The sequence below is a fragment of the Ursus americanus genome, chromosome 9, assembly GCF_024610735.1.
Source record: "Ursus americanus isolate L20-20 chromosome 9, mUrsAme1.1.p, whole genome shotgun sequence".
NCBI lineage: Eukaryota > Metazoa > Chordata > Mammalia > Carnivora > Ursidae > Ursus > Ursus americanus.
The window spans coordinates 35,507,421-35,528,518 of NC_142135.1; the positions used below are offsets into that span (position 1 = coordinate 35,507,421).

At 40.5% G+C, this 21,098-nt stretch overlaps 2 protein-coding genes and 1 pseudogene across 4 annotated transcripts in view; all 3 read left to right on the forward strand.

The window, feature by feature from the left end:
* The window catches only part of ANKRD46 (ankyrin repeat domain 46), a 219,115-nt gene extending 209,160 nt beyond the window's left edge, over positions 1 to 9,955 (forward strand). The window contains exon 9 of the transcript XR_015725785.1: positions 9,939 to 9,955. The gene's annotated coding sequence lies outside the window, so the exon portion shown is untranslated. The remainder of the gene's footprint in view (positions 1 to 9,938) is intronic.
* LOC123797674 (large ribosomal subunit protein eL20 pseudogene) lies at positions 1,119 to 2,295 on the forward strand (annotated as a pseudogene).
* A 2,658-nt stretch (positions 9,956 to 12,613) lies between the features above and the next one.
* The window catches only part of RNF19A (ring finger protein 19A, RBR E3 ubiquitin protein ligase), a 53,039-nt gene continuing 44,554 nt past the window's right edge, over positions 12,614 to 21,098 (forward strand). For 2 of the 3 annotated variants that reach the window (XM_045805869.2, XM_045805870.2), the window contains exon 1: positions 12,614 to 12,753. The gene's annotated coding sequence lies outside the window, so the exon portion shown is untranslated. Of the gene's footprint in view, positions 12,754 to 13,963; positions 13,997 to 21,098 lie in introns of all 3 variants that reach the window. The other variant, XM_087864697.1, reaches the window with a different exon arrangement.

Sequence of the window (21,098 nt, forward strand, 5' to 3'; positions counted from 1 at the left end):
CATAAGATAGCACTCAAAGACACTGCCAATTCTGAATTTGAAGATGTTAACAAATGTACTCAGCATTTCTTTCATCAAAGAAAGTCAAAATGCAGCTTTGTATTTAATACAGACTGTGTAAAGGGTTTAAGATAATATCATTTATTTCAGAATAAAAAGTATGAAGAACCATAAGGAGTAAGGAATTAGAAGAGGGAAGAAGTGAATGAATTCAAGAGCTCATATGGGAAAATAAATAAGATTGGCTGTTCCTCTGAGATAGGAGGAAAGGTAGAGACAAAGAAGAAGCAGAGAGAGATGACATAGAGATAGGGAAGACTAAGAGGTTGATGCTCGCCAAAGGCCTGGATGTTTCCAGCAAAGGAGAATGGGTGGGAAGCTATCTTTGGTTCCCTCACTAGATGGTAAGATCTGTCAGGGCAGGGATTGGGTCTTTTTTGTTCCCTACTGTAATACCCATCACCTAGCGTCACAGGTGGCATATTGTCGATTCTCAATTTGTATTTGTTGAATAAAATGAATGAAAGAATGTGGAAGTTGGGAACTTAGAAGAACAGGAAATGCTGGGAATAGCTATGTTAGAAATCAGTAAGAAATGAATAATGGGTTGCAAATTTGAGGTTAGCCGGTATGCAAAGTTCGGAAGCTAGAATGGAAAAGCAAGCACATTGGAATTGATGTGACCGAGAGAATGGGATGCAAAAGGAGTTAGAGGGTTCAGTATGCATGAAAGGGTGACAGAAGACAGGCTGGAAATGGGGTCAAAGATGAAGACCTATTGGAAGCAGCAATTGACTGTCAAGGTCATGTGATTACAAGCACTTCTGAGGGCTTTAGGCAAGGAGCCCCCTTAAAACACTGGTGTAGCACATATTTTTGTCACAGACTAAGTAAGCATCCAACTCAAATTTTTACTCTCACTTCTGTGACTGTTCAGACATGGACTGTGTCTGATTTGTTTTCTCTTGTCACCCAGTATGGTTTTTTTTTAAATTTTTTAAATTAAATTCAATTTAATTAACATATGATATATTATTAGTTTCAGAGGTAGAATTTAGAGATCCATCAGTTGCATATAAAACCCAGTGCTCATTCCATCAAGCGCCCTCCTTAATGTCCATCACCCAGTTACCCCACGCCCCCACCCACCTCCCCTCTAGCAGCCCTCAGTTTGTTTCCTAGAGTTAAGAGTCTCTTACGGTTTGTCTCCCTCACTGTCTTAATTTTATTTTTCCTTCCCTTTCCCTATGTTCATCAGTTTTGTTTCTTAAATTCCACATATGAGTGAAATCATATGATATTTGTCTTTCTCTGACTTATTTCACTTAGCATAATACACTCTCGTTCCATCCACACGTCATTGCAAATGGCAAGATTTCATTCTTTTGGGTGGCTGAGTAATATCCCATTGTATATATATGCCACATCTTCTTTATCCACTCATCTGTCAATGGACATCTGTCACCCAGTATGTTAATCAAATGGATAAAAAAAGGGAGGAAAGAAGAAATTAAAGACATGATTGACATGTGTCATGTCTATTGAATTTATGAGCTATTCTAGTCCTTTCTTGGGTGGCTGGGAGAGCGGAGAGAGCACCCTGAAGGCCTCGGGCACACTGCAAGAGTACAAGGTGGTGGGGAGCTGCCTGCCCACCCCAAATGCCACACTCCACCCTTCTCTTGCATGCGGAGATTTGCACCTGATCATGTGGTCACCAAGTCCCTCTTCTGGCACTTTCTAAAGAAGATGAAGTCTTCAGGGGAAATTGTTGACTGCAGACAGGTGTTGGAGAAATCTCCCTTGTGGGTAAAGAACGTCGGCATCCAGCTGTGCTGTCACTCCCACAGGGGCTCCCACAGCACAGGCCAGGAGCTGACCGCTGCAGGCGCTCTCACCCTGTGCTTTGAGATGTGGACACTGGCACCACACTGGGCCCGCTCAAGCCAGATCATGAAGGTGAAGGAGACTGCAGCCCGCAAGTGCCACCGACCAACCGTCAAGCAGTTTCAGGACTCCAAGATCAAGTTCCTGCTGCCTCCCTGGGTCCTGCATGGCCAGGGCAAGCCAGGCTTCACCACCAAGAGGCCCGACACCTTCTGTTAGATGCATAAGTTTCCAGGTCTGCCCAAATAAACCCCTTTGGAAAACCAGGGTACTCAGAAAAAATAAAATAAAATGAAATAATTTTTTTTAATTATGAAGTACCCTAATTTTTCTCTGTGTATTGATGTATCTAAACATTTGGATATGTGTGTATAATACTCACAAATGCACCATCATAAACATCCACATATTTTCTGCAATATTGGGGTTGACAACAAAGATTGGAAAATCCGTCAGTTAGTTATGTTCTATCTTCTGTGCTGTAGGATGGAGCCAAGATCTGGTAAATACTGAGCTTGGAGACCCAGGAGACAGACTGAAGATTTGGAGCTGCTGAGGACTGAAAAGTAGAACCAAATTCCTGGGTACAGGCATCTTGTCCAGAGGGCAGTTACTGAAAGGAAAGGGCCTAGAATGACACAGTTTGACCAGAATCAAAGACCATGGAACTGGTCAAGTCAAACAGAGGGACAAATAAGCAGACACTACACAGGAAGTCAAAATCCAGAATGACTGTGTGTTTGCTTCTTTGGAAGACCCAAAAATCAAACCCTCTGCTCAGAGCCTTTAGTTTTAAGTTCTCTGTCTTCAATACCAAACATATTTTCTTTATTAGGATTTTCTATTTAAAAGATGAATCTTTTGATTAATTTTCTTATCACCTCTTACTTATACGGGTCTTTCTATTTCATTTGTTTTAAATTTTTGATGACATTATGCAAATACATATATTCATATATTTAGTTTCTCGGGCTGGAAATTCTTCACTTGTGAAAAATCAGTGCAAAGGTACATTAGAAGCTGAATTAAGAGAAAAAGCACTCATTGTTAGATTGGAGTGAGATGGGAGTGGGCTTTGGAAGGAGAAGAGAATGAAAGGAACTTCCTCTCTCCTCCAGACTTCCTACTTAAGTCTTCTAAATGTAGTATTTCAGGAGAATCCATTGTTCACTTTAAAGAAAAAACTCTGTACTTGTTTTCCAATTGGGTCTATAAATCAGTAAAATATTAAGGTGGAAACAAAGAAATACCTCTTGGTGATTGACCATCTACTTTAGTCATCTGTCCTTGAATTTGATTGTGCTGCAGATTTGTACTTCTGAAAATAGAATGTCTCAAGTATTGTTTCTAAATCCTCTTTTGCTTGCTCCCAAATTATTTCTCTTCTATTCAAAACTGAAATGCAGAGATCATTTTAAAGATCTCCTGTGAAGTATGGGACCAGCATTGTATAAAATCTGGACTGGGCACCCTCCTCTTCTTGGTAAAAATAAATTATAATACAACGTTAGTGTATCGGAATCTTTATTTGAAGAAAAACCATCTCAAAATGACAGCATTGTAATAATTATTCAGTTTTCCCCTCATATCCTTGAGATATATTGTTTTAAAGTTTTGATTTTATCACAGGATATAAAACCCCTAGAAACAAATTGAAATTGAACACAGATCACTAACCCTGAGACTTCAGATGTTTTTCTCCCTGAGACTTCAGATTATTTTTCTCCTTTGCTTAGTTATTCAACTATTTTAAAATCTTAGTCTCTTTAATCACTGATAGGAATATTGGCTTGGCACAGTCATTTTAGCTCCAAACTTGTGATGTTTGGTTTTTGTTTTCTTTTTAACTCCGAAGTATGAATTTCGGCAAGGTAACAAGTTCTTCCTTCTAGACCCAAACATTAGATGATGGATTCAAGGTACTACATGTCATCTCTTGTCCACCTTTTTACATCACACAGGCTTCTAATTAGTCATTTTGGATTTGGACCACATTTGCCAGGAAATAACTGTTTAAATATGTCTTCTAACACATTTCTGATGGGATTCCCCTGGCAAAGGTAGATGGGATTTTTAAAATTGGATCCATACTAGAAACAGAATTGTGTTTGGTAATCACTGATGAGTTTCCTGGCTAGCATACACGGAGCTAAAGTGACAACACCATCGAACAGAATGGAGGGCAAAAAATGGGCGGGGTAGGGGGAGGATGGCACCTGCAAAAACAGGCTGCCCACTGACAGCAGGGGTTAGTTTGTGCTTAGTTGCTTTTCCTACTGTTTTCTCCCGCCTTTAATGTTTTGTATCTTCTTGCTGTTTCAGTGCTGGATTCTGCCAAAAATATTAAACACAATTTGACACACTTGAAAGCCACTGAATCCAATATCCACTCGTCTTAAAATAACTCTATTGATAATAGCTCATTTTTACTGAGCTATTACTAAGCGCCATGTGCTAAATACTTTTATATTTATTACTTCATCTAATTCTCACAGAAACTCTAAGGAGGTACTTTTATTACCTTCATTATATAGATGAGGAAACAGGAATTTAGGGACCTTGGTTTATGAATATTCATCTCCTTGTATTAACAATTTTAGACCTTTTACTGGAATAGCTCTGAGAATCCAAATACACACATGTATTTTTTTCACCCACTGAATATTAACACTTACAGGTATAATCAGAATAAAGGACAGCCATAAGACAGGTTCTAATATTTTTCAAGTTTTTTTTTTTTTAAGATTTTTTTATTTATTTATGTGACAGAGACAGCCAGTGAGAGGGGGAACACAGCAGGGGAGTGGGAGAGGAAGAAGCAGGCTCCCAGCGGAGGAGCCCGATGCGGGGCTCGATCCCGGAACGCCGGGATCACGCCCTGAGCCGAAGGCAGACGCTTAACGACTGCGCTACCCAGGGGCCCTAATATTTTTCAAGTTTTAAAAGAGTGTCTTCAGTAATTCTGCTTCTACGTATATACTCTAGAGAAATTCTCCCATATATGCAAAAAAGACATGTATAAGAAAGCACATTTATATGGAACTTAAAATAAATAAACTAGATTTCCATGTATCAGCATGGGTAGATCTCGAAACAATGTTAAGCAGGGAAAAAAAAAGGAGGCTGCTGTAGAATGATACGATTGATACAACATCATTCATGTAAAAATGTTGTTTAGTAAAAACTATGTTTAGACATAAAACAACAGAATATGTTATTTGGGAATATGCACTTAATGTCGTAAAAGAATGTGAACGAGAAGGGTAAAAATTTCAGGATAGAAGTTACCACTGGAGGAGAGAAATGGGACTGGGGTGGGGAGAGGTAGAAAGGAGGTTTCAACTCTATAATGTTTTATTTCTTTTACTTTAAAAAATAATACAAGTAAGAAAAAATGTTAACCTTTGTTCTTTCAGGCGCTCTTCGGGTTTGTTCCCTTTTTCTCTGAAAGTTTTGTATTTTAAGAAAGATAAATGGGTATATTCACCCTGATAAGGGGCAGAAATCACTGTATTCAGCATGATCTCCTTAAATTTAGGGTGAAAATTTTTTGAAACAGATTTAAGTAGATGCCCAATTTATCCATAAAGTAACATAGAATATCTAGCGTTAAGTCTTATAAATTCAGTGCAACCTCCAAAATAAGCTAGTTGTAAAATGTGTTTCTCAGTAATTCCATCACAGTGAATTTCTTTATGTGGTTTTATGTTATCCGCAAACCACAGGGAGCCAGCCTCTCCCTCCCCCGACTCCTGCAATATTACCAAGGCCGGCAGTAAGAATAATTGTCTGGAGACTCTTACAGGCCACATACTTCTGGCCAAAAACTCCTTCTCATGGGTCATCATTATTATCTGGACTGCACATTCTCAAATCTGATTCCCTGACCTGTCCCCCTCCTCTCCCTTTCTTCATGTCCAACAGCACAGGATTTCATTATGAAGGTAAACACCCTGAATGCTATCTAATCAGGCTATGTAGTTTCCTTAGCGAGTGTTCCTCATTGCATTATTTGGTATAAGGTTCTGGGTCATATCTAAAAATATTGCAGCTTGAAAATTAATCTTTTGTTCATCTTCTTTCGTTTGAATCTTTTCACTTTCTAGATAATGAGGTAGTTGAAGAATGCTAAATCCAGCATTACTTAAAATGCTATTCATTTTGCTAATACTATATTTTGAAGTGAGGAAATTATTCGTTGTGTACATTTTAAAATAATCCCTTTCAGTTTTATAACTAACAATCAGTACCAGTTTGTTTGTTGGCATGTGTTCATACACATTTTTTTATACCTGCCTTGTTTCAACAAGGATAAAAGATGAGTTACAGATACATACAACATAGCACCCAAGAAATTAAATCTGAAGTTAGTGAAGAAATGGAAATAGTCACTCTTGACTTAAGTAGGTAAAGTGCATCCTGTTCAGTCTTATCTGCAGGCCAGAAGGAGGCCACATAATACAGTTCTAAACTTCCTCATAGCCAAGAGAAATACTGTCAGTTCCACAATTAGGTATCCAGAAGACAAAACAAATGGGGATAATAAACAAGGGGAAAAGGGAAACACAACTATACCAGGTGCTAAAGTCAAAGAAAAACATTCTCAAGATACAGTCACAGAGAATAAATATAGCAACAGTTTTCATGGTGCTTTCTTATAAATCCCTTAATGTAAGTCCAAAGTATTGCACCAAAGTAATTTCATTAAGGAAATCTGAGAGGAAGGAGTCATGGCATGGGATTGGAGACCGGAAGGGTAGGAAGGGGGTGGGTGAGACACAATCCAAGCGCTAAAGGGTTGCAACTGTTGGTTTTGACATGAGGCTCCTTACCAGGCTAATGATATAATGTGTCTAACCCAGGACGCTTTGAGAGTGAAAGGGGTACCATCAATAATTAAGTCCCCACAACAGGTATAAGCCAAGATTTCTCTGAGCAAACTGGGACATATGGTCATTTTAAGTCCTTGCTCATCACCCACTGACACCCTGCTTCCAGTGCAACCCACCACTGTAGACCTAGTCAGCCAAACTCACCCCATCCAACATGCAGTAAGTCTAACCAGCTCTAGTTTTAGGGGGCTCTGAGGATTTCTAGCCCAGGTGACCAACTCAGGGTAGGCTAAGTCATGAATCAAACAAATAGGGAAGGTAATTAAGAAAGACTGGAATAAGCAATGGGTTATAGTGGCCTGAGGATCCAGTCTCCACTAAGAGAAGGTTAAAGGAGATATCACTTCTGATAATGGGTGGGCAGGACAATGAACCAGACTGTAGGTAACTGGATGGGTCCCATGAAGAGGAATGAGATACCCTCCTTCCTAAAGAGCCCAATGAGAGATCCTGTGGAAGAAAACTTCTAGAATTTGAGATATTACCATAATGGCTGAAGCACTTAAGCTGTAGTTCTTAAAAGTGTAATATGAATTTCCTGGAGAGTTTGTTCAAAACTAGATTCCAGGACCCCAACCTCACAGATGATGATTCTGTAAGTCTGAGATACAACCCAGCAATCTATTTTAACAGATGCTCCAGGTGATGCTGACAATGATGGTTCTAGGCTGTACTTTGAGAAATACCACCCTAAAAGCTGATTCATAGCCCTTTGGGGAGTCTAATCTTCCCACCAGAAAGAGTACCTTGGGCTGGCTTTGGGGAGGATATGGTGCCATGTCCCCCATGGAAGGTCGTGAGCAAGAGATGGAGCAGGGAGAATAGGTGGATCAGAGCAACTCAGCTTTCAGCTGCCTGAAGGATTTTGCCATTGAGGGGCCTAGGTTTCTCAATTCGGAAGAGAAAAGTCCTTTCCTCTCCAGATTCCCTATATGGTCCTAACAATTAAGAGAACCACCCGAGGAGGGATGCAGATGACCCCATTTTTAAGATCCTAGCTGAATCGACTCCCACTCTAGCCATCTTCCCTTTACGTAGTAATAGCAGCTAATATTTATTGATGGTTTACTACATGCCAAGCTTAAGAACTGTAGCTGCTTTCACTCATTTAGTCCTGAGAACAATGCAATGGGTTAGGTACTATTTTTCCTTCTATTTTATGATGGGTTATGTTGAGGAGGGCCACTGTGAAGCCCATTCGTGGTGCAATGTGCCCAGTGTGGTCTATTTCCGTGGCACCCGTTGTGGTCATGCAGAACAAAACCCTCACGCCTTACCCCCTGGGCCCAACACTGTGGGTCACAGGAGCTCAGTAATTTTCCCAGGGTCCCACAGCTAGAACTCAAGCTCTGAAACCTCATACATGAGACAAAGGAGGGACTTATATAAGAAGAAACATCTATGACCATGCCAGGTCGGGAACTGAACCAACTTGAGATCAATATGCTTATTCACACGGGGACAGGTCAAAGTGAGAAGTCAGGAAGTAGCACATTCCAGTGAATCAACTGTGGCAACTGAGAATCTCCCAAGTCTTCCTGGATGAGGTCCCAAGACTGCCTCCCCAAGCCATATTAAATGATGGTGGAGAATAAAGCCCCCAAGCTCCCATTTCTGCTTGCATTTTTTCCCAGTGAAATAACGCTTAGGCCAAGCTTCTTGCCTCCAATGTCCTGTCCTATAACATGTTGTTTCTATGACACTTTTGGCCCTGGTGTTAGGGTGATTTTCTATGTGTCTGTTTCTCTAACAAGTTTACAAGCTTCTTGAAGGCAAGGACAATGCTTTATCACATTTGCCTCTCTCGATGCCCAGGGAAGACCCCTTTGCTGTCTCCCTTATGTGTTACACTTTAAGCTACCTGCTTTCAAAATCTAATGGGAAAGATCTACAAATAATAATGAAGCACTTTACATAGAAAATTTTGGAGATAAGCACAGAGAAGATGGGTTTGACCTAGCCTACAAGAATCAGTGAAGGTTGTTAGATTGAGCCAGGCACAGAAGGGGAGAGCACATCCTAGGCAGAGTAGACAGCATGTACAAAGAAAAGTAAATGCTCATGTGTAAGAGAGAGGGAGGAAAGATGAAGGAGGAAAGAAAGGGAGAAAGGAGACAGGATTTGTGGTATTATAAGTAGTTTGACATGGCTGAAAATTTCACTTTGTGACACCAATGGAGTGGACTATGATTGGGGTGGAAAAAGAGTATGAGCTGTAGAGCCAGACTACCTTGCCTGCATGGTCCAAATCCCAGCTCTGCCACTTGCCAGCTATGTAACTTTGGGCAAATTACTTACCCTCTCAAGCCTCAGATCCTAATTTGTTAATGCGATAAAAATAGTACCTATCTTGGGGTGCCTGGGTGGCTCAGTCTGTTAAGCATCTGCCTTTGGCTCAGGTCATGATCCCAGGGTCATGGGATCCAGCCCCACACCTGGCTCCCTGCTTAGCAGGGAGTCTGCTTCTCCCTCTCCCACTCCCCCTGCTTGTGTGCTCTCTCTCTCTCTTTCTCTGTTAAACAAACAAACAAACAAACAATCTTTAAAAAAAAACAGACCTATCTTTTGGGACTCTTATGATAATTAAATGGCTTAATACTTCTAAAGCACTTAGAACAGCACCTGTCAGGTAACATGTATTCAACAAAGAGTAGCGGCATTGTTCTCTTTCTCTCATTCCTTTCTTTTACTCCATTCCAAGCAAGTCTTACCAATTCTACCTCTAAAACAAATACCAAAACCATCCTCTTCTGACTCCACCTTAGTCCAAACAACTAAGATTTCTTTCCTGGATTCTTGAAGTAGCCTCATGATTGATCTCCCTTCTTCCACTCTTGCTCTGCCACGATGATCCCCAGAGCAACCAGAGTGATCCTTTGCAGAGGTATATCAGCTGTCACTCCACTTAAAAATCCGTTGCGTCTAACCACACATCATATCAACCATTTAGAATTCTCCTTATCAGGATCTCAAAATGTCTTAAATAATCTGGCTTCCTTGTACCTCTCTAACCCCATGTGCTATACTCCCTCTTACTGACAAGGCTTCAGCCTCTAGCTCCCTGGAACTTGGCAAGTTTGTGTTGCAAGGATCTTTGCACCTGCTCTTCCCTCTACCTTCCCCACCTCTTAACTTGTTTGCCTCCTTTTTGTCTTGTAGAACCCAGCTCAAATGTCAGAGGAATAGACTTATTTTCAGATGTTAAACTAAAGTAACAGCCTCCCTGGTTTCTATATGTCATGCAGGTAAATTTATTTCCCTTCCTATATTTCTTTGTTGTTTTTTCTGCCTTTCCCAACTGTGTCACCCCACTCCCCCAGACTGTAAGCTCTATGAGACCAGGTACAAGGGCTATCTTTTTCATTTCTGTATTCCCAGTTTCTGGGGAAACTCCCCGCCTTCCCCGCCATACACATACTTGGCACTAAATATTTATTGAATTGATTCTTCTTTTAAAAGTATTATTTATTTATTTGACAGAGATAGAGAGAGAGAAAGCACAAACAGGTGGAGTGGGAGAAGCAGGCTCCCTGCTGAGGAAGGAGCTCGATCGATCCCAGGACGCTGGGATCATGACTTGAGCCCAAGGCAGCCGCTTAACCAACTGAGCCACCCAGGTGCCCCAGTTGAATTGATTCTGAATGAATTAGAAGAGAATAGGGAAAGAAAGGAGAATGCTGCCAAAAATCAAGGCACCGGGGGCCAATTATTGTGCTTTTGCAGTAACCTGGTGAGAAATGATGAGGCCCTAGCATTAGTTTTCAACCATGGCTATGCATTGGAATCACCTGGAGAGGTTTTTTTAAAATCCTGATGCTAGAGTGTCATCCTCAGAGATTCTGACTTAATTAGTGGAGGCAGCCTGGGCATCAGGATTTTTTTAAAGCTCCTCGGGGGATTCTGATGTGGAAAGTGGAAATCACTGCCCTAAAGTCAGAAGGGGGATACAGAAGAGAGAGTACAGGGATATTTAACAGAACTTAAGGTTAATTATGAATTGGAAATGACCAGAATCCTAGGTCTCTGGCTTGGGCCTGGGTGAATGAGAGACACAAGTTTTGAGGAAAAGAGAAATTCTGTCTTGGACAGGCTGAGTTTGAGGTACCTATGGGGATTCAAGTGGAGATGTTCAATAGATATTTGTGTTTTTTTTGTTTTTTAAACAGATCTATGTTGCCTTAGTGAAGCGTAGGAAATCCCTCTAGTTTTCAAGAAGACAAGCAGGAAAAGGCATCTCTGGAAAAGACAATTGTACAGAGTACAAGACCGTTTCCACTTTGCATAGCCTCTTTCCTCAAAACCTCCTTCCAAGCCAATGCCCCATCTGTTCTGAAATGTTCAACATGTTGATATATTCTTAAGGATTATATTACGTATGAGTACTGTTCCATAAATCCATTTAACTTATACTATTGTTGTACTACTTGTACAAAGTATCTCATTGATTAAATTGCAGGCAGCCTTCAAGTAGGATTTAAAGGAATATATAACAGCTTTAAAACTTCAATAAATGAAAATAAATATGCCCATTATGACTTCCTTTAGTGTTTGTGGTAAAAAAAAAAAAAATACTTGGACCAAATGCTTAACTTGTTTAGTTTTCTAATTGGTAAACATTTACTGGGTTACCAAAGATACCAAGTACTGTTTGAAAGACCATGGCTCCTTGGTTTGTTTCTAATTTAAATTAGACAGACATACTAAAACAAGGATTGATAGGATGATATATTTAGTTAAGTAACAGATGGCGAATGGACATTCTGTCCAGCATCCATCACATTCCGTTTCTCAGTATTCCAAGGAAGAGTGACTCTGAATCTTGAAATCAACTATGAAGGAATGGACCAGGTCTGTACTGAATGGTTTATTCAACTAAAAAGAACTGATACTAAACCATACGCAGGTTAAAAAATTCAAAGGGGAGGTATGACTGGTTTAAAGGATAAGGGGATGGAATAGCTAAAGCTGGATTAAAGTAATTCAGAATGTATCAGTAAGTACTGAAGTATGAATTTTGAATACTTCAGCGACTTTGTGAAATTAAGAGATGTGGGGGAAGGGAAGAGGCGAGTGGCAAATATTCTCTGCACCCTCACATAGGGTGTTAAATTGCGGCTAAGTGCTGCTGCTAGCAGCCCCTGCGGAAGAATGAGGTCTTCTAAAACAGTTAAGAACGAAGCGGCGGGAGCACCGCCACTCTCAGGAAGACATTTCCACGCGGAAAGGAGCAGAAACTCGCAGCAACATCCCAGCCTTGCTCTCCCTGGGGCTGCCAACCTAACAGGTGAACCGTGAGAACACAAAGAAACGAGTAATAAATGGCGTGCGGAATGCCAAAAGCCAGGGTCCTCAAGTCCAGCGTCTACCACCACGTCGGGAGCAGCTCCAGCCACCCCACCCATCCTCGGAGGCGACACCTGCCCCACAGCCCCGCCCGCTCTGGGCAAAGTGCTGCCTGCCGAGGGGCAGAAAGGGCGACTGACTGGCCCGCATAGGGGACGAGCGGAACGCGGCCCTCCCCGACACCCGGTCGCAAGCGGGACCCGCCAAGACGAGCCAGGCCGAACGTGCGCGAGCGAACGACAGCCTCCCAGAGCCGCCCGCGGCGGGCCCGGTGGGCGTGACGCCATGACGCACGGCACGCGGGCGGCGCGCCGGGGCGGGGCGGGGTGGGCCGGGGGCGGGAGGAAGGAGTGGGAGGAGGAGGCGGAGACAGCGGGGGCTGAAGGAGGGGGAGAATGGCAGTTGGGGCGCTGGTTCCCGGGAACAGCCGTCAAGACAGAACTGCGGAGGAGGAGTTCGGGAAAGCGGCCGTCGGGACCCCTCCTCTGCGTTCCCCCCGCCCCAGCTGAGAGGCGTCTCGGCGGGTCTGAGGAACCCTCCTCCGTACTTCCTTCGGCTTCTGCCGCCGCCGCCGAGAGATGGGCCTCCTCACCCGCACTCCGGCACCCGCCACCGCTCTGAGGAGTTGAAGGTACGGGCGGAACGGGAGGAGGTTGCTCCTGGGTGCGGGAGGACAGGGGCGGCTCCCGTTTCCACTCGAGGCGCTCCGGCACGGCCGCTGTCCTCGCGCCCCTCCCCGGGACGGAAATGGATTCAGAAATCCCACGGGAAAGGCGCCCCCTCTCGGGCTCGGGGCCGGTCCTGGGGGTCAGGCCTCGGGCTGGTTCCGCGTCCCCTGCCCTGACCCGGCGCTGGCGCCCCCTGGGCCGCGCACGCTGCGGCGGAGCGTGGGATCCGCCCCGAGCTCTGCCCTCACGGCCCGGGTAGTCTGTGGAGTCGGCGGCCGACCCATCAGTGTTGTGACGGGCCGAGGCGGGGCTCCCCTGCAGCCCTTCCCGGCCGCTGAAGCAGCCGACACCGAGGGCGGCCGCCGCGGGGAGGCAGCGGGGGTGGAGCACATTCCTGATGGGTGAAATCGGCTGTAACGGGACCGATTTCCGGGCCTCGTTGCAAATTCAGAACTGGGGCGAGAGCCCCCAACCCCTGCTGCCGGGGGCTCTGGGGATGGGTTGGCATGCACTCGGGAAGATTCATCTGGGAGAACTGCCATCCCCTTCAAAAGCAGAAATTAAACATACGAAAAATGGTGTTGCCTTGGGTTTAAAGTATTTGTTAAGAGGGGTCTATCCAGGATTGTTTTGCTAAACCTCCAGGGTGTTCCTAGCCTTCACCCAGCAAGAAACGCCACGGTTTTTAATTTCCAGTTTCTCTGTCATCTGGGTTTCTCTCTCTCGTTGCCCCCCCCATTTCAATTAATGCGAAGACGAAAAAGAAGTTTAGGGTTCATTAGCCCCGCGACAAGAGCAATAAATAAAAGAGGGGAGAGAGGGGCTAAGGCTGTATATGGGAGAAAGAAAGCTCTTAATTTTTTCCCATTGGTCCTTAAAGGTGGAAATACGCGAACGATACTTTATTCTGGTTAATGTTTATTTACTATTCAAAACGTTGCAGAATGTTCTGTTGGGTTTACGTTGGAAAGGACAGTGTTTCCGTGCTGCTATTTTCAAATCCAGGTGTTGACTAGAAATGCTAGTTTTAAATGTTAGTAAACAGTGGAGGCGTAAAGCAGTCTTTCCCCATGGTTGCCTTAAAATGTTGTGATCTTTTCTTTCCGTTCCACTTTTTTTTTCTTTTTGTTAGGAACATGGCTGTCTTATTCATGTTTTATTATTTTAACCTAGATTCCTTGACTCTTGGTTATACGAAGTATGACGGTATGCCTTATTTTCATTTTCAGTTTTGCCATTAACCATCTTAATAGGCATCTTTTCACGTGTGTTTATAATTCAAGCTATTACCGTATTTGCCTTTCTATGCTTCCTTAACACCCAGCTGTATGAACTGAGTTAAAATGTAAATACTTCTCTCTGTGGAGAAAATGGCGATGATCTGTTCTTAACTCTTATTTTCAAATGTTCTTTCCCTGCTATTTGGAATTCCATGGTAAAGATTTGGAATTAAGTCTTGGGACTTAATCAAATTATGCAACAACAACAAAAAGCCCTTTATCTTAATATTCTTTTTATTATATACAATATAACAAGTTTAAATTTCATGCCTCCATGGAAACTATTGTAATGTCACCACAAGGTGTCTTTCTGAGGGGAAAAAAATTACACTTGTCAACTAATGTTGAAGTATTTTTTTCAAAATTGTTGACTTCCGGGAGGATTCCAGTTAGATTAACTTTTAAAACTGCAGCAGGTTTTAGGAGTTGAAACACAACCCAAGTCTCCAGGTAGTAGCTACTTTAAATATTGTTGTTTCATTTGGGGAAGGCCTCAGTTGATCATTAGTTTATGTAAAGAACAGCCTGTTTTACTATCTAACCAGTGTTGAAAATTATTTTTAAAATTTTCATGGTGATTTGTAGAATTTGGGGTGCCTTTTTACTTGACTAAATGAAACCATATTTTTTTCTGCCTAATGTATGAAAGATACTAAGATTAGTATTTGTTTTTAAAGATACCTCGGCATGTTAGTGGAAAATAAATGCATTTCATAAATTTGAAGTAGGGAAAATCATAAAGTAATATTTTTGCAGTTGTGAATGTAAGACACTTGGGGCCACCTCTCTTTAATGCGATCAGATTGAAAGATACTATTTGTTCTCATGGGGTTATTAGATAGAATTAAATATAGGTAATTGGAAGCAAACTTTTTTAGCCTTTGAAAGAATCTGTTGTATATTATGGCAGGTTCTGATTTTATCTTAAACACTTAATTTGAGTTTATCACAGAAATTCTTTGGTTTGTAATCATCTCCCACCCTCTCACCTTGGCTTTGCTTTTTTAATCTGAAGGGCACTGAGGATTGAGAAACGTAGCTTTCTGAATTTATCAAGGGAGGAAAAAGGAGGACAAATATTTGTGATAACATGTTAAAGTCCCTAGTCTAGTGCTGGGCACAGAGTAGCTGGGGTTAAATTTTGTTGCATTTACATCTGAATTGTCTCCTTATATTCTCTCTTCAGGTTATAAAGGAAATTTTAGGGAATTGTTACTTGTTTTCCTGATGCTATTAACAAGTGACAATTGATTGTCAAATGCAGACTGGTTTTGCAGTAAGGTTTATGCTTTTTTGTTTGAGGCTCATATGAAAAATAGGCCATTCGGGCTTGAAGACCAAAGAAAAGTTGAATTCGTAAACTTATATTTGATTGCATTGTATTTGGCATGTTAGCACTAGTAGTTTAATGATTGAAAGGACCCGTGATCATATATGAAGTACTTTAGCTTAAAGATTTTGGTTTGACTCCTTTTTAGCGAAATGCTAATCTGATTACTTATGGAGAATAGCTAAATTTTCCTTAGACAATTTTTTTTTTCCCAATCAGGAGTACTTACTATTTTCTTCAGCTTTTTTTTTTTCCTTTTAATGTCATAATAGTTATTTGTTTGCAGGTAGAAGATGTGTAACATTGAAACAACTATGTATATAACCACACCTGCACAGCTAAAGACAGAGGGATAATATTCCTTTGCTAACCACATCTGTATTTCTGATGGTGGTAGACTTAACCAAGAAAGGCAGTGAAATAATTTTGGGTGTTCGAAATTTGGGTACTTCATTTGTTTCTCAATAGCTTTCATATGTCAGTAATACTTTCTCTATTAAAGTGGGAAAAATTACCACCTTTTGATAAAGTAGTTTTGTTTGTATTGCTTTCTTTGTAGCTGTCAATAAAACCTGAACATTTAGTTTATTGGTAACAGAAAGCAATGCCATTAGCCTTAAAAACATATGTTCTTGCCCTATTGATGTTACCTAGATTTTATTTTAAAAATCATTTGCTAGAGAAATACTACTGGTTAATTTGTTTTAGAAGTCCTATTTGGAATAGTTTTCTTATGTGAAAGTCTCAGTGGGACAAAACTAATGAGTTGTTGTAGCTCTCAAGTAAGTTTGTGCATTGAATTACGAAGCAAAATACAGAAATCACGAAGTTTAAGCCCAAAGAAACTTCAAAGCTCAGTCTTGGGTCCAAAAAACTGGAGTTGGCTGCCTAAAATTATGTACAGTTTACGTTTTCAACCTCTTTCCTTCTTTGGAGACCCCTGAAAGTATAAATAGCCCTGCTGTAATGTGAAGAGCAGGCAGGTTGCCAGTTGAAGAGACAGTCTGGAAGAGGTGAGCCATAAAGAGGGAGCAAACCAGTTAGAGGGAGGGATCAGGAAACTGGGAGAAGCTATTGGGAATGTGATAGTATTATGCTTGCAGATAAACATTATATAGCATGTATCACAAAAATAGACAACCATTAGTGTGAATCTCTATGCTTAATATTTTGCAATTCTAAGTCAAGTATTGACATTTGCTCCCCCAAATGGTAAAGTATTCTAAAAGTAAATTATCCTGGGGCACCTGGGTGGCACAGCGGTTAAGCGTCTGCCTTCGGCTCAGGGCGTGATCCCGGCGTTATGGGATCGAGCCCCACATCAGGCTCCTCTGCTATGAGCCCGCTTCTTCTTCTCCCACTCCCCCTGCTTGTGTTCCCTCTCTCGCTGGCTGTCTCTATCTCTGTCAAATAAATAAATAAAATCTTAAAAAAAAAAAAGTAAATTATCCTTATGCATTATCACAAATGAGGTAATATATGTGAAATGTGCATTGGAAGTGTAGGAGACAATTTAACCTCTAATGGCAGGGACCATTCTCTGTGTTCACTGTTAAGGTCTAGCACTTAGCATAAAGCTTGACAACAATAGATGTTGAATAAATTATGTACTAACTGAATAAAGTATGTATACTGTAAGGTATCTATTTTATAACTTTCTCTACAGCAGGGCTGTCTAATAGAGTCTAATGCGAGTCATAAATGTAATTTAAGATTTTTCTATTAGCTAAATTAAAAGTAAAAAACAGGTGAAACTAATTTTCATAATATATTTTATTTAATGCAGTGTATCCAAAATATTATCATTTCAACATATATTAATGACTTTACGTTTTTTTGTTCATACTAAGTCTTTGATCCAGTACGTGTTTACACTGAACAGCATAGCTCTAGGGGCATTTTGCATGAAATGTTTGTTCCTTTCCACAGAAATTTTATTAAATTAGATGCATTAGATATTTAACTATAGATTCTTAGGAAACATCAACCTAAAGACCAATTTGAAAAATCACTAATCAGGAGACAGAGTGAGTCTCTTAAATTAATCACGGAGATACAAAGAGTGAAATGAAAAGGTTACAAACCTGGAACTGTGCTAGTCATGCTCAGGTGCATCTGCTTGAATACTCATTACTTTTTCTCAGAACGCTGCGGCAACTTTATTTGGCTGTGGAACTTATCCAAGTGACACTAGTGTTCTAATTTAACCTCTGTATTTTATAAGTGAGAAAACTGTAGTGTAGAGCTACTCAGTTCAATGTATCATTACTTGCCACATGAAGCTATTTAAGTTTAAATTAGTTAACATTTTAAAAAATTTAAATTTCAGTTCCTCAGTTGCACCAGTCACATTTCAAATGCTCTATAGCCATATGTGGCTACTGGCTACCATATTGGACAATGCAGGTCTAGAATATTTCCATCATTTCAGAAAGTGCTGTTGGATAGTGCTGGTCTAAAGATTTATCCACATAGGTAATGTGGTAGAGCCAGAGTTTAGACCACTTTCTCTTATCTTCCCAGACTGAAATTTCATTAATCACCTGGTTTCTGAATGATCACATTAGTCTTTTTGTTTATAAATCTCCGTTTGCTTCTCACAGATAAATTTCAAATTTTCATGGCCCTCAAAACCCTCCAGAATCTAACCTTAGTCTCTTCACCATTCTGCAAAAAAACCAACGCTGAAGCCAGTTGATCTGTTTGGTAAATATGTTAACAAAACATCCATAGTTTCACCCCCATGACTTTTCCTAGGCCTTTGTCTCTGCCTGGAATACCCTTTTCCATCTTCTCTGCATATCTAAGGTCCTGCTCTTCTTTCAAGGCCTGACTCCTACCTTATCTCCACAAGTCATTCCAGGTTGGTGATTCTAAATTACTAAAAATTTTTCTGAGATGTTATTAACAGGTTCCAGACATGGATGGGAACATATCTTTTGACGACCACCATTCAACCTACTACATGATGCCAGAAATTTTTGCTAAGGACATTAGTAAAGTGTATTATATTTATGCAGAAAGCCAAAAGATATTCATCCGTAGTAAAAAATTTTTAAGGCTTTTTTTTTAAATGGTATTGCTTGTCATAAGGAGACATCTCTTTGATTTGGCTATGTATAACTGCTTATCAGGTAACTGTTGCCACCCTTGATTTGGACGAAAGAATTGGTCATTGTGCTATACGTAATATATCTTGTGATGATAGGCTTTTCTAAATGGTTGTTTTATTTTCCCCCTTCACCCACTTATCAGTCCCTACCCCTTTCCAAAGGACTTTATTTCACTATTTTAAGAATGCCTATTTAAGAACTGTTGGTTATTCATGTAAACAAAAACTGAAGGATAGATTAGTTCCGGCAGTATTTATGTAGATCAGAGATTTAAAATCTGATGCTGCAGTGGACCTAGTCACCTTTCCAGATTCTTCGTATTATAAGAGCATCTTGTATTGATTTATTCATTGTAACCGATTCCAGTGTGGGAGGTAACAGGACCCTCATATGCAGTAGTCTCATGGGAACTTCTTTCTTTTGTTTTTATGCTTGGACTTGCTATGACAAGTTACTAATGAAAAATATCTCTTCTGTAACAGTCTTGTCTGAGTAGTTCAGAGTGTTTCAGAGATACACTTTAATACAAATCCAATGAAATTGGTGGTAACACATTTTCCCTTATAGACAAGGAAAAAGTGAAGCACAGTCATTCTGGGAGAGTTGTAAAGCCAAGAGAAGTCTTATATCCTGACTTTCAGTTCAACTTAGTAATTCCAGTTCAGTGACGTATGTGCTTCTGTATTTGGTCTCAGAAGAAGACTATCAGAAAGGCAAAGATTATACTCATTCCACTGGATTTACTAAAACAAAAGAGTATACTGACATTTTAGAGAATTTAGAGATATTTTTTAAAACAAAAATTATCTCAGAAAAAAATTACCTACTTTTAACCCTAGAGTATGCTGTATATTAAAACTATGCATTTGTATATTTGAATCATAGTCTTTTAGAACTAAGGGACCTTTGACATTATCTGGTTCAGTCACTTCAACTTGCAAATAAGGAAATTGAGATTCAAAAAAGTAGATAGATCTGGCTAAGATTTCAGACAAGGTTAGTATTTCCCTTCTGTTAATCTGTAGCAGTGAGTATTTTAACCAGTTCAAAAATTTTTTGACAACTAGATACCTTTTTTAAAACCTATTTTAAAACTTTAGAATGTCTCTAGGCATTCCATCATGCCTGGCATTTTGAATGTTTCTGGTTACTCATGCCCAGGATTTTTTCCTATTTCCCTATTGGTTTGCCCTTCTGAACAAAGAGGGCCTGGAATGAGGCAGCCGAAATGTTTTTAATCTTCTTCTTCTTGGAAAAATGGAATGAATAATGCTTTTGCTTTCTGCAGCAGCTTACTTCTTGTGGTAGATTAAGTAATTAGTATTATTTGTAGTGAGTAATAATTTGTAATTATTCTTACATGTAAAGAACCATGTGGATGACTTAAAACCACAAAGTACCATTCTATTCTACCTCCCAAGCAAGAATAGGTTTCAGTAAGAAATAGGAAGATTGGTAGGAGCAGGAAGGGAAGAATGAAGGGGGGGTAAACAGAAGGGAGAATGAACCATGAGAGACTGTGGACTCTGGGAAACAACTGAGGGCTTCAGAGGGGAGGGTGGTGGGGGATTGGGATAGGCCGGTGATGGGTATTAAGGAGGGCACATATTGCATGGTGCACTGGGTGTTATACGCAAATAATGAATCATGGAACATTACATCAAAAACTAAGGATATACTAAAAAATTATTATTAAAAAAAGTAGGAAAAAAAAGAATAGGTTTCGATAGGTAAATGTGGCAGGTGTATGTTTGTGAAGCTGTTTAAGAACTATCTCTTTGGAGAGGCTTTGTGAAATATGGGAATAGTGTGCTCTTGAACTTTTAGTTTCTTTTTCTGTGAAATTGTAGAAACTAGAGGACAGAGCTCAAAGTAATATATTTGAATCATTCTTAAAAACTTGCTGGAAACTGATACTTGCCTATGCTAATGATCTGTTTGAATTACCCCACCTCATCCATTTATAAGTAGTTGAATTGAAATTATTGATCTATTTTGTAATATTAGACCACAGGATGCCTGCGTGGTTCAGTCGGTTAAGTGTCTGCCTTCAGCTCAGGTCATGATCCCAGGGTGCTGGGATCGAATCCCACATTGGGCTCCCTGCATCGGGCTCCTTGCTCAGCAGGGAGCCTGCTTCTCCCTCTGCCTGCTCCACTTGCATGTTGCGTGTGTCCTCTCTCTCTCTTTCTCTCTGACAAAATCTTTAAAAAATATATTGGGAAGACCACTTGAGGTAGGTTTATAGCTGTATAAACATAAGACTAAAAACATTTGTTTACCTTGGAGAAATTAATGTACTATAATGATGTATTCCAAACTTCCAAATTGCTAACTTTTCTGATTACATTAGAAAAGCCCTTTCGGAGCCAACAATTTGTTTTATTTCTAACCTTAAAGTGTGATAATCTTTCCAACAGTTTTATCCAGTAGGTAGTTTAGTTAAATTTGTAACCATCTTCTTAGATAATTATAATAGTTTGGTTAATTAGTTAATATGTACCATACCCTATGCTGCATTCTTTGTATATGTTATTTCACTTAATCCTAATAATAATCTGGTGGGCTGTAGGTATATTACTATT